Source organism: Onychostoma macrolepis, chromosome 25 (genome assembly GCF_012432095.1).
Source record: "Onychostoma macrolepis isolate SWU-2019 chromosome 25, ASM1243209v1, whole genome shotgun sequence".
In the NCBI taxonomy this organism is placed as follows: domain Eukaryota; kingdom Metazoa; phylum Chordata; class Actinopteri; order Cypriniformes; family Cyprinidae; genus Onychostoma; species Onychostoma macrolepis.
In genome coordinates, this window is record NC_081179.1 from 8,311,812 (window position 1) to 8,325,901 (window position 14,090).

General features: G+C 40.7%; 1 protein-coding gene across 3 annotated transcripts in view; it reads right to left on the minus strand.

The window, feature by feature from the left end:
- Positions 1–14,090, minus strand: part of lrrc4ca (leucine rich repeat containing 4C, genome duplicate a) — a 247,943-nt gene that overhangs the window by 161,337 nt on the left and 72,516 nt on the right. For all 3 annotated transcript variants that reach the window (XM_058767438.1, XM_058767435.1, XM_058767436.1), the window contains exon 2: positions 5,977–6,072. The gene's annotated coding sequence lies outside the window, so the exon portion shown is untranslated. The remainder of the gene's footprint in view (positions 1–5,976; positions 6,073–14,090) is intronic.

Below are 14,090 nucleotides of genomic sequence, written 5' to 3' on the forward strand. Positions count from 1 at the left end.
AGCATCTCTCCTACCCTCGACTGCCATCATTATGGTCTCACAATGGACTGCTGAAAAAGCTTGTCTCCAAAAGCCAAAACAACATGGCCTCGAATCCCACAGGAAAACAGGGCAAGTGTCTTCCTGAACCCAGTGAACGTTAACTGAAAAGGTCTTTTCACTTCGGGGAGTTCCTTCAACCAAAGACCTTCATACTGAGTGTGCTGAATGTCACACGGACACACAAAAAGGAAAAAAAAGCCATATATGTTTCTTATCTACACAAGTTTCCTTATGTGAGCATAAAATAAAGCATTTTAATTGGGGGCTGATGCATATGACCTGAGAAAAACATGCTGACAGCTTTTAGCTGAAATGACTTTTTCTCTTATACGTATAAAGAAAAGAAGTGAAAGTAATGCTTAAAGTTTAAAAGTCACCATAAGTCCTAGTGTGGGAAGAAGAAAGAAGTTTAGAGAGAAAAAAAGCGCTAGACAGACCTATCTGTGTACAATTTTAATGAGGTTGTCCCCTCATTTTCCTCTTTAATGAATATTAAATGCCCAACCACCATTTAAATATCTGTATGTGTAACTCCAAGCTAAGAATAAAGGTCTATCACGTCTACTGTGCTCAATGGGAGCCTTCAAAAAAGGCGGGAAAGGGCCTTGAGAGAGAGAGAGATGTTTGCTGCCCGGCATGCCTCTCACGTTCTGCCCTAATTTCAGTCGGGTATGAGGAGGAGGATTGTGGGCCAGAGCGCATCATACACACTCTTCGAGGTTTGAGACATCAATGGCAGTTAAATCGTACCATGTGCATTGTCAAATAAATACAACCATTGCCAACTGGGTGGTACTGAGAGCCAAGGGTGTTTAAACAGGCAGTGCTATAGGTGCAAAGCAAAGGCTTTCGCATGTTTATCATATCAAAATACTACTGAGTTATAAAGTATTGATTTATATTAGATGCAAAGTACTGCACTGTTTACATCATACTGTGTAGACGTAAGGCCCTATTTTAACGATCTAAACGCATGGTCTAAAGTGCACAGCGCAGGTGCACTTAGGGCGTTTCCGAATCCACTTTTGCTAGCATAATGACGGGAAAAACGGTTGGCACTCCCAGCGCATGGTCTAAAAGGGTTGTCCCTATTCTCTTAATGAGTAATGGGTGTGTGTTTGGGCATAATGTGCAATAAACCAATCAGAGTCTCATCTCCCATGCCCTTTAAGAGCGAGTTGCACTCGCGCCAGGGCGGATTCTCTATTTAAACGGCGGAATTTTAAGGAGCACAGACTGAGCACGTCTCCAGAGAGCAAACAGATCTGCTCATGCACGAGCAAATAGGTAGGCTAATTCTGATACACGCAATGACTATCCATTATAACATGTATGACATTTTTATATTTATGTAGCCTACACAATAATATTCTTTTACACTGTAATCCTTAAATTTTTAATATTTGGCATGTTTTTGTGCTGCTGCGCATCCCTGTGTGTAATAAGAAAAGTGAACGTGCATTGTGGACCCTCCCAGAGGCGCATTTTCTACTAACACGCTGTTGCAATTTATTAGTTGCAGTTAATTAACACTGAACAATAATAAGTATAAGTTATAAGAATTTTGATTGCTTTACTGTTTGTGAATGTTGTTAACCTTCACAATATATTCATACGAACTACATTTCATATGAGCAGCAGCGCGAGAGACGAGGAAGAGAGGAGTATGCTGGGATTGTTGGCCTGCTGCATTCACATCTACAAATGACTCTAATCAAAAATATACTGTGCAACCAATGTAGTCCAAATCTCAAACAAACGACTCATTTGAGAAGATTATGTTCTCTTCTTTTTACTGACTCACAAACAAACAAATAGCACAACCAGCGCAGTCTGATTCACAAACAAAAGACACTTAAGGCAAGTTGTTCACCCCAATAATGATAAGTATAATGGTAAACTACAAAGCTTTGCAAAAAATAGTTCATACCACAGCTAGAATTATGATACAGAAGAACAAAACATGACTCCTATATGAGCCAATTATTTTTAGTGGCTCAGAAATGCACAGCACAACCAGTGTAGTCTAATTCATGAACAAATGACTCTTATCAACCAGTTATGCAATTTTTATGTAAAACAACCAGTCGTTTTTGTAAAAATGTACAGAACAAATGAGTCTGATTCACAAACAAATTACTCTTGAATCCATTCTTTTTAGTCTATTTAGAAATGTAGAGTGGAACCGGAATAGAATAATTTAAAAACAAACTATTCTTATAAGTCTGTTCTTTTTAGTGACTCAAAAGCATACAACACAACCAGTGGTCTGATACACTGAGAAATAAATTTCATGAACCAGGTCTTTTTAGCAAGTCAAAAGCAAAAGTGTAGAATTATTTACACAAAAATGACCCTTAAAAGTCGATTCTTTATAAAGAATCCAAAAAGCACAAACAGTGAAGTCTGATTCACAAACAAATGAACATTTTTTTTTTTTAGTGACTCAGAAACATGCAGTGTGACCAGTGAAGATTAATTTACAAACAAATGATTCTTATGAGCCAGTTCTTTTTAGTGAATCAAAAACATACAGCACAACCAGTGTAATCTGATCCATGAACAAATGACTCTTATGAGCTGGTTCCTTTTAGCAAATCAAAATCATATAACAAAACCAAAGTAGAATGATTTTTATGAGACTATTCTTTTCAGGTGCCTCAAAAACAGAGCACAACCAGTGTAGTCTGATTCATAAACAAACAAATCTTATGAGCGGTTCTTTTTTACACTATGTGCACATTACGAATGATACCTATGATAAAGTACAAAGAGAGTTCACATTACAACTAGAACTGTTATGAGTGGTTCTTTTTTAATGAATCAAACACATATAACACAACTAGCGTGGTCTGATTCACAAACTTATGAGTCACCAGAATGAATCAAAGCTTCTGTTTGACTTTAGAAGACATGGAATACGGTCGTTTTAGGGTGTGTATACAGTGTTCCACCAAAAAAAAAAAAAAGTGACGTGACGTGAATGTCTAATAAATAAAGCCAAGTTGTTATTTTTAGGTGCACTTTCCCTTTAAATTGTTGTTTATTCATTCGAATAGCAGATCAAACAATACATGTGCTCTTTTAAGCATGGCTGACACACTAAAGCTGCTTATTCGGAGATGCTTACAGACAGTCAAACAAACCTAACTGAAAGAGACGAAGGCAAAAAGAATTCAGTTGTCAAATCAGCTTTGAAGGGCACTTCTATCAGACTGTAGCTCACGTCAGGCTGGAACACATGCCACTACAAAACAGTATAATCAAAGGCAACAACTTCACTTAATAGCTAAAGATGTTCTGTGTGGGACTATCATAGCAATATCCAATCAAATCCAATTAACTTCTTGGAGCCTCCCCTCCAGAAAAGTGCATTACAGCAGGATTAAGCCGCTATCTGTACTGGACTTGATTAATGACCATGTTAATTAATGCTGAAGGGGCTTGTTGGAGCGGTTCCTCACGTACAGCCGTTCAGTGATCCAGCGGCGATGTGGGGACCAGGCAAATAGAACCATCACCAGAACAGACAGCCTGTCCCACAAACACTTGTATACTTCAACAGAGTCTTGGCTGTGGAAGAGCTAAAGTTTGGCCTCCGAAGTACTTCTAAACTCCAGCGTATGCTGACAGGGCCTGGGACATAATGTTTAAGGGTGGGTTGCCAAGTAGACTATATTTTCACATTTTATAGTGAAGTAATGGTACTTATGCACTATGGCTGGAAATTTAATGAAAGTAAGTTTATATTGTAGCAACCATGTGGTACAACCTGCAGTGCATTTGGATTATAAAGTGAACTAAATACAGTGAAGTGTGAGGCTTTTATAGATGATTATTTTCATCTATGTTTTAATTTCGAAGTGACACAAACCAGTGCAGCTATTGTTAACTAAACATAGTACATCTATTAAACTATTAAAATGACTCTAAATTGTTTCCATCAATTGAATTGAATTGAAATGAAATAAAATGAAATTAATAAATTAATTAATTAATTTGGATTGTTGCTTTGGCAACTAACTTAAATAAAATAAGTTTAATTTGAAGTAAAAATATGAAAGCTTAAACTAAAATAAAAATAAAGTTGAACAGAAATATATTTTTAAAAATAATAAAAATGACAGACAACACAACAAAATGACTCAAATGTAAACTACAATTAATATGAACACTGAAAATGTAAATATAAAAGCTAAAATATTATTAAATACAATAATAGTAATACAATAGTACTTAAAACACACACACACACACACACACAAACAAACCAAAAGATCGTTCATAAATAGGGATGAAACTGAAAACCTGATAATTATTTTTATTTTAATGGAAATAAATTAGAAAACAAACAAACTATGTAATAACTTTAAAAAATGTCTAAATAAATTAAAAATAATACACTAAGATCAATTATGCTACAAGCAAATTTGGGCATCACAACATTATGAAAAATGCATATTCATGATATATATAAAAAAACATTTATATTTTTAGTATAAATAAAAATATTAAAAAAACAAATAGGGGAAAAGAGTACACATGAATGAACACTAATACTGACTGATATAATATACATTTAAAACATAAATAAAACATAAAAAAAGAAAACTAACTATGGCTAATAAATGATATGACACCAATGTATTGTGGATCCCTATTCATAACCGATGAATGAAAATTCAGGAATCATCATGAAAATAGATTACATTATCTGAAACGTGAATCAAATTCAAGTTACTATAAAATGATCAATATATAAACAACTGTGACTGCACATTATTTAATTATATAATAATGAGGCAACGCAAACAAAGTAAGTGTTACAACCCTTAACAAGAAGTCATTTATCGTTTTCACTCATTTGTCCACATCCTGCTCTCGATTTCCTTTATCGCTCTTACATAAAGATAACAATGCATAATGTCCATTTAATATGCAAATATATTTAATAGTATAGCAAAATCACTACCTCTGAAGCCCAGTGTATATTTCAACAGCAAATACAGACTCTCCAGAGACACTGAAATATAGCCTCAATGTTTTCAAGATTAAAATCAAATGTGAACATTTGAATAAAACAACTCTTTATTTCAACAACAACAACTTATATCCAGAAAACACAAAACACCCAGCACTACCCTTTATTCGCAGCGGTGCCAGTCAAGATAGCCTCAAGGTAAAGTGGTTCCCACTCGTCAGAAACCATGCAAACAAATTTAACCGATTGCAATCTTGGGGCAATAGTTCATGCTGTTGTTTATTCAAGCTCTAAAGAGACTTACAAACCATCCAAAACTGTGTAATTATGAAATCTCCATTACATAACAGAATATGAAAACGATCCCTCAGATTAAACGACTTTTGTCATTAATTAATATGAAAAGCTCGTCTCGGATAGGCCCACCGAAGCCTTTTGGTGCTAGAAACAGCTGTTAGCTCCACAGGTACGCTAGTGCTAATCTGCGTTAGCTGCTGATGGATGTAATTAACAGTTATCCAACACGTTCTCATTTGTCTTGTTAAGAAAACTGCAAGACGCTCTCTGCTGGAAACTTCAGGGTTGGGAAGGTGATATGATCATTGTAGGCCTGTTGAATCAAAATGACACAAAAGCCACCAGAGTTTGAAAACATGCTAACTGGTTCTTAATGGATTCCCAAACTTTTCAATGACCTTTTAATGAATTTTCAATTCTTTTATCCAGTCATTTCCATTGATTTTTTTTTAAATTTGTTTAGAGATTACGCTCATGAGGAGTAATTTTAGCATTTAGAGTTTGGCGGAAGTAGAAAAATTTATTTAAAAATGCATGATTTTAACCATTTTATTTAGTTATATCTTACTGAATGCTACCAACTTAAGTTACATTTTCCAGCAGGACAGTCCAATACACAAAACATTTTACTGTGGTAAAAAAACATTTGTACTCACCCGTTTAACGACAGTTCTAACAAGACTCCAGTAAATCCAAATAAACTCCAACTTCTGACTCTCCGTATTAGAAATCCACACCCATCCAGCTCACACCTGGAGCAAAAATACAGATTTAGAATTCAGGAAGAAGATCAATCAGATTACATTTCTGATAATATCAAGCTTCCTTCATATCGCTATATTGTCATTTATTGCTTTGAGATAAACCTTTAGATTGAGGCTCTCTCAGATCACAGATTTCAATGCTTAAAAGAATTCAGAGTTGAAAGAGCGTTTGGGAAGATACTTTGAAACTGTAGTTGCCTAATCTACAAGTTAAATGTCAGTAAAACTGCATTTATCTCAATAAGGGTGACAGCTGTAAATTTCACAGATTACTTCAAACTAAATACACCTAATTAAACTTCCATTTTTTCTATATGCTGAAAATGATGAAAGCCCATTTCCTAAGAGAGACTTTCTTCATTTTTAAAAGCTATGCAAGACTTTATTCGTCTTGCAGTTCTGATAAAAAGAAGTCAAAATTGCATGATATAAACAGGATGGTGAGATATAAATACAATTCTGACTTTTTTTCCCCTCACAATTCTGTTTTTGTTTTCGACACAGAATAAACACAAAAACAAAATAAACACTTTTTTTTCCCTGAGTTTGTCTCGCAATTGTTTTTTTTTGTTTCAAGTTGTTTCTTTGTTTCCAACACAGAAAAAAGGGAAAATGTGACTTCCTCTTCAGGAACTCAAGCTGCATCCGAAAACGCTAAGGGAACGCCTTCAGCGTGAGAGGCTCTGAATATCGTGTGCAATCTATCCGATGGATGGATGAGCGAGACGTCACGGACGGGGTGACGTAATGACCAGCTGGTATAAAAGCTATGTGTGTGTATTGTCTATTCAATCAGTTGTGAGTCTTATTTGGTGTTGTCTGTCCCATAAGCTCCATAAAATGTCTAAGAGACATTGTAAGGGTGAGCAGTGCACAGTACAAGCTGTGTGTTCCTCCCTGCAAGCGTTAAATCACTGCATCACAGCTTGTGTGTGTTCTGCTTGGGAGAGGAGCACGCACAGTCGGCACTCGAGGGGGCCGGATGTCCGCATTGCGATCTCCTTCCAATGCAAATTTTTCGCTCCCGGAAGGCTCTCTTTAACGAGAGGGGAGCCACCACCAGCATTCCCTGCAGTGCTGGTCCGCGGAGCGGTGTAGGCGCTCGTGGGGTTCGCAAGTGGATCTGTTGGAGGGAACAGAGATGGGCGAGTCTCTATCTCCTTCCCCACCCATCAGATTTGGTGCCCGTTCTCCGGGATCGGAAGCCCAATCGGCGGTTACTTCTCCCCGGGGAATGGACTCCACCACCTCAGTTGCCCCAGTATGAGGAGCTGTTGGAGGTGATGACTTGTGCAGTGGCCAAATTAAAGATCGACTGGCCGGCCAAGGAGCAAGCTGAGCCGCACACTGGATGAACGCTTTCTGCGAGCGAAGCGATCAACTCCAACACGGAGCCCGCTGTTCTTCCCCGATCTCCTCACCGAGGTGTCGAGATCGTGGGCAAGACCTTTTTCGGCCCGCATCTTCATCCCCTCTTCAGATTACTATGGTAATGTAGGGGGATTGAACGATTGCGGTTATAGAGTGATGCCTCGGGTGGAACAGACGCTCGCGAGCTATCTGTCCCCCGACGCTGCATCGTCTCTAAAGGCTCCGTCCTTGCCCTCCAAGCCGCTGCTTACATCTTCAGCGCTGGTGGGCAAGGGATACGTGGCAGCGGGTCAGGCTGGCGTGTGTCTGCACACCATGTCGGTGTTGCAGGCATACCAGGCTGACCTGCTTAAAGAGCTGGATGAGCGTGAGGCGATGAGCTCCGATGACATCACAGAGCTCAGGCGAACCGCTGATTTGGCTCTCCGCACCACCAAGGAGACTGCCCGTGCTATTGGGCAGTCTATGGCAGCCCTGGTGGCAGCGGAGAGGCATCTGTGGTTGACCCTGTCCGACATCAGAGAGAAGGACAGGGTCTTCCTCCTGGACGCCCTGCTTGTGCCTTCTAGCCTGTTTGGCGATGCCGCCGATACTGTCGTCAACAGGTACCAGGAGGCCCGTAAACAAGCGGTAGCGTTTCAGCGGTTCTTCAGCGGCAGAAGTCCTTGGCAAAAAAGCCCTGACGCCCATGGCCCATGGCTTATGAGGGTAGCCTCCTCAGGGGAAGAGCAGCATTCACCGCAGTGCACGGTGCCCGTTCCTCCTCAGTGCCCTCAGGGGACCGGGCTGCTAACCCTGCCACGTACGGTGTATCCAGGGCGCAGCGATCTCCAGCAAGCACACATCTTAGTCTCTTCTGCCCGGAGCTGAGATGCTCGCCTACTGCATACTGTAGAGAGAGGCTACAGAATCCAGTTCGGTTCTCCTCCGCCTCGATTCAACGGGATGAATCCCACTCTGATGGGCCCCGAGCAGGCTCTGGTAATGGAACGAGAAGTAGACACTCTCTTGAGGAAGGAGGTCATCGAGGTGGTCCCTCCTCACGAAAGAGAGTCCGGGTTCTACAGGCGATACTTCATAGTTCCAAAGAAGGATGGAGGGTTGCGTCCCATTTTAGATCTGCATCAATTGAACAGCTCAGTCATGAGACTGAAGTTCAGGATGCTTACACTCAAACAGGTCGTGTCTCAGATCAGGTCCGTGGACTGGTTTGTCACGATCGATCTAAAAGATGCATATTTCCATGTCTCCATCCTTCCCACTCACAGGAAGTTCCTGAGGTTTGCTTTCGGGGGCGAAGCTTACCAATATCGGGTTCTTCCCTTCGACCTAGCACTCTTAACCCGCACCTTTACGAAGTGTGTGGATGCTGCGTTAGCTTCGTTGCAGCTGCAAGGCATCCGCATACTCAATTAAATCGACGATTGGTTGATTTTAGCTCAATCAGAGCAGATGGCAGTTCAACATCGAGATGTCGTTCTTGCTCATATGGAAGTGCTGGGGCAAAGACTGAACGCCAAGAAAAGTGTGCTTTCTCCAGCTCAGAGAACCACTTCTGGGCGTGGTTTGGGATTCGACCACGATGCAGGCACATATGTCACCTGCTCGGATCGAGTCTGTCCTCACTACAATCGCGAGAGTGAGAGAAGGCCAATCACTCACTGTAAAGTAGTTTCAGAGACTGCTGGGTCTGATGGCAGCTGTGTCCAACGTGATACCTCTTGGCCTGCTGTACATGAGACCCTTACAGTGGTAGCTCAAGACCAGGGCGGTGCCTACGTGCCTTAGACATGTGGAGACAACCCTGGTTCTTGTCTCAGGGCTCGGTGCTGGGAGCTCTTTGTCGCCGCGTAACGCTAGCAACGGATGCGTCCCTCAGCGGTTGGGGTGCGGTCATGAGTGGCCACCCTGCCTGCGGTCTGTGGAGTGGTCGCCATCTCACTTGGCATATCAATTTTCTGGAGATGCTGGCCGTGTTTCGAGCTCTGAAACACTTTTTCCCGAACCTGAGAGATCACCATGTGTTGGTGCGCACTGACAACACAGCGGTGGTCTCTTATATCAACCATCAAGGAGGTCTGCGTTCGCACCCCCTGCACAGGCTGGTGCACCAGATCCTTGTGTGGGCCCAAGGGAAGTTATGCTCACTGAGGACGGTTTATATTCCTGGGCACCTCAATATGGGAGCAGACATCCTGTCGAGACAGGGGCCAAGGCCCGGGGAATGGATGCTTCCCCAGAGGTGGTGAAGCAGTTCTGGAGAGTGTTTGGCCAGGCTCAGGTGGACCTCTTTGCGACTCAAGAAACAGCACAATGTCCCCTCTGGTACTCTCTGACTTATCCAGCTCCAATTGGGCTTGATGCCATGGTACAGACGTGGCCGAGGCTTCGTCTGTACGCCTTTCCCCTGATCGCTCTGCTCCCGGGAGTTCTGGCAAGAGTGCACCGGGACGAGGTCAGTCTACTACTGGTTGCTCCATTCTGGCCGGGCCGAGCTTGGTTCTCGGACCCGATTTCTCTCCTCTCACAAGCGGGGGTCTATCACCCCGCCCGGAGCTATGGAAGTTGTGGGTGTGGCCCCTGACGGGGCACAGCTCATAGCTTCCGGTTTCTCAACCAAGGTTGTTGAGACCATCCTCCAATCCAGAGCTCCCTCAACAAGGAAACTGTATACCTTGAAGTGGAAACTTTTCACTTCATGGTGCAGAGACCGCCAGCTCGACCCAGTCAATTGCCCGATTGGTACAGTTCTGGAGTTCCTGCAGGCCCGACTCTCCGCAGGGTTGACCCACTCCACCTTGAAGGTTTATGTGACGGAGATATCAGCCTACCACGCCTCTCTTGGTGGACAGTCAGTGGGCAGACACCCACTGGTTACACGTTTCCTCCGGTGCGCTGAGGCTAAGGCCCCCAGTATGCTCTCGTATTCCTACTTGGGACCTGGCTGTGGTGCTCGACGCTCTCTGTAGGCCTCCCTTCAAGCCTATTGAGGATATTTCTGATCGCCATCTCACTCTGAAGGTCACTTTCCTTCTGGCGATATCTTCTCTCAAGAGAGTTGGTGATCTTCAGGCCCTCTCAGTGGCCCCTTCTCACTTGGACTTTGTGCCCAGCATGGCCAAAAGCCTTTCTATACCCTAGAACAGGGTATGTTCCAAAGGTTCCCTCCTCGGCTATCCATTGGATAGATTGCACACGATATTCAGAGCCGCTCACGCTGAATGCGTTCCCCTAGCGTTTTCGGACGCAGCGTCTCGTTCCCTGGAGGAACCAGGGTTACATACATAACCTGAGGCGTTTTTCCTCACAATTCTTAGAAAAAATTCAAAATTGTAAGACATAAATGTATATTTGTGAAAAAAGTCAGAATATCTAAAATACATACATATATACATACATACAGTACACACATACATAAATAGTGAGAATTGAAGATTTCAGAAATCTGCATTTCTTTCCCCCCTTCCAATTTTAAATTGAAATCTTACAGTTCTGTTTTATTTATTTATTTATTTATTCACTAGAAAAAGAAGGTAATTTTGACTTTTTTCTTTGCTAATGTGAGCTTATATCTCACAATCCTGACTTTTCCCACAATTGCAAGTTAATGTCATTATTGAATTCTCTTCTCTGAATTTGGCGAAAAAAGTCAAAATTAAGGCAAAAAGATTGAATTACCAAGCTTTCATAGAAAACTAAGAAAATAGCAGTATTCAATTCAATAAAATACAAAGGACTTAAGTGAATCAGTGAAATATTTTCTTCAACCAGTTCATTGAAATCAACCATCTGAACAAACTGACTCACCATAATGAATCATGCTTTCCAACAACCTGATTCACTAAAAGTAATTATTAGAAGCATTGCTTCTATTAGCTACATACTCGACACTGAGACAGAAAGACACTAAACTAAACTAGACAGATGCCATCTCATCTACAGTCTGTTCTCAGACATTAAAGAGTCCCATATATTCTGGAGGAAAAAATTCAGATCCATCCCAGTTCATAAATGATGGAGGATCCTTAGTCTTTCAATATTTATTGATCCTTTTTGGCAAGGAAGTAAAGTCTGTCTTTTCTTAGAATCTGTCTTGCTTGTTCAGGCTCAAAATTACTTAATATCCCCTTTGGAACGTCATCAGTGTCATCAAGAATGGCATAATACTTGAATATTGAAATTTATTTGATAAAGACAGCAAACTGATTAACGTCAAATATGAGAGCTATGCCTCGTGTACAAAAATTTTCAGCCAGTCAGAAGAAAAATTGGAGTTGGTAATTTACAGGCCATTACAAATTTGAGTTAGATGACATTCAACACTCAACTAATACGAGAAGTCTATTATTTTCCATGTTATGTCCCCTGATAATAATGATTTTCATTTCTTACTTTCCACTTTTCATATTGCTTTTTCATTCTCCGCACAGATAATTCCCATAACCAATTTCAGTAACACGGCCAGCTGTGAAAAGGCTGGATTATTCCATATTATTCTTTGAGGTCACACACTTCTAAAACCCCTTTTAAACCATTTATATATTCTAAAAGCCCTAACACATCAAAATTAGTAACATCATTTTATGGCTCATATTATATAGTTCTGAACAATATTAAATAATAATAATAATAATAATAATACATGTGTATGTATTCATATTCATTTTATCATTTCATTTCACATTATGATGCTTTTGTATTTGTAAATCCTGAAATTAATTGTAAAATAAAATAACCATCCTTTAAGCATGTTATTTATGAAACTCTAAAATAATAATAATATTAATAATAAATACATTTTAATGTAATATACATTTCAATATATATAATGAATGTTTTATTATTTTATTTAAAGGGGTCATATGACGTTGCTAAAAAGAACATTATTTTGTGTATTGTGGCCAAATACCTCAAGCTTGAGATGGAAATGTTACGCCCCTCACCGTATTGTGATGCCGTGTCCTGGCACGATGACACAAAAACAATAAAACCCATTATAAACGAGGCATTTGTTGCATCCAGTGGGGACATAATTACTGATTATAATGACTTATACTGTTGCATCGCGCCGCGTAAACATTACCATGTCCGCGTTTGTGATCGGAGAAACAACAAACAACAAGCGCTACACTACACTGCTCAAAACTCGCGTTTGAATTGTCAGTGGCAAATTCTTTAAATAAGAAAACGTACTTACAGGCTGTAAGTCAGAAGCCCCAGACTGTCCTTGCAAAGTTGGAATTGCCCCACTTTATAGAAACTGGCAGCTTTATAGAACAGCTGGCAGGCTATTCCCAGGTTCAGGAAATAGTCCTTCGTAAAATGCGCTGCACACACTCTAATATTTGGGTTGAACTGTTCTGGAACAGTGTTGTAAATACAACTGAACCACTGATTTCTAGTTGTGTCCTCTTTTGGAAGCCAAACAAAGTACCTTCGCTTTCACAATGAAACACAGCATTTCCATGACATGGCGCTGGCAGCAGCAACAACACTACAGCGAGAATAAAAGTCCCGCCCTGTTTCTTTGCGTAAACATTTGGGCAGTGTTTTGCAAATCTCCCCACACCGTGATGTAGACATGTGGGGGTGTGTTTGAATGAGCCGTTTTAGGTGGGCGAGGTCAAGTCTTAACTTTTATAAAGAATATCTCTTTGTTTTTGAGACTTTAATCTTTGCAACTTCAGGGATCTCATCTATGCACAAACAGCTTGTAACACTCCAAAGAGTAAGGAAAACTTGAAATTGCATCATATGACCCCTTTAAGTCATATTATACATAAATAAATAAATGCCCATAGTCACTAGTGGTCTCAAACTTTTGGACCTATACTGTAAATTTTTGCGTATAAAAAAAGAAGCATGGGTTAATTTGTGAGATCTAAAGGCCTCACTTGAGACCCTTTAATATCTCAAGCTTTCTTTATGCTGTCTTTGTACTGTGGAATACAACGGCTCACACAAACTCGCCCCTGTTGAACACTCTTTGTCTTTGAATCCCGCACCAGTTCCTTTTAATTGAAATTCCTTTGATATGTAGTCTACTGTGGCCAGTTTAAACCTTGAAGTAATCCAAGTGATAATAGTTTCATTGTTGCTGTGGTTGGAAATGGGCTGTAATGGGGAATTCTGAAGACGTGCCACTGTGATTATTGACAGCTGGGCCTCTGGGGCGAATCAATTGATATTTTTTCCCCCCGCTCTGATTTCTAGGCCTGCCAGGTAGCCAGCTGTCATAATTAAGGCCATCCAGACAGATAATGAAACACAGGCGGAATATTAATGGTGTTAGTGTGTCGCATACAAACACAAACAGACAAATGCATGGGCGTTCACAACACTTCTAATCCGCAATCTGTAAATGAAAGACACAGTAATGATGATTTCATTTAACATATCTCATATTGTTACAGAGTGTGCGAACCTGGCATAAATATTACGCGATAGCTTCAATGCAGTTCTCTGTACCATCACACTAATAGCACTCAATTTGAGTCAAGTCTTTGGAGATGATAAGGGGAAATTGAGACAACAGGGCAAACATGGGGTGAGAGGAATTCTGGGATTGCTTATGAATACTGAGCAGCCACTTTATGGACCACATCACCAATATGAATATGGAGTTTCTAAATATG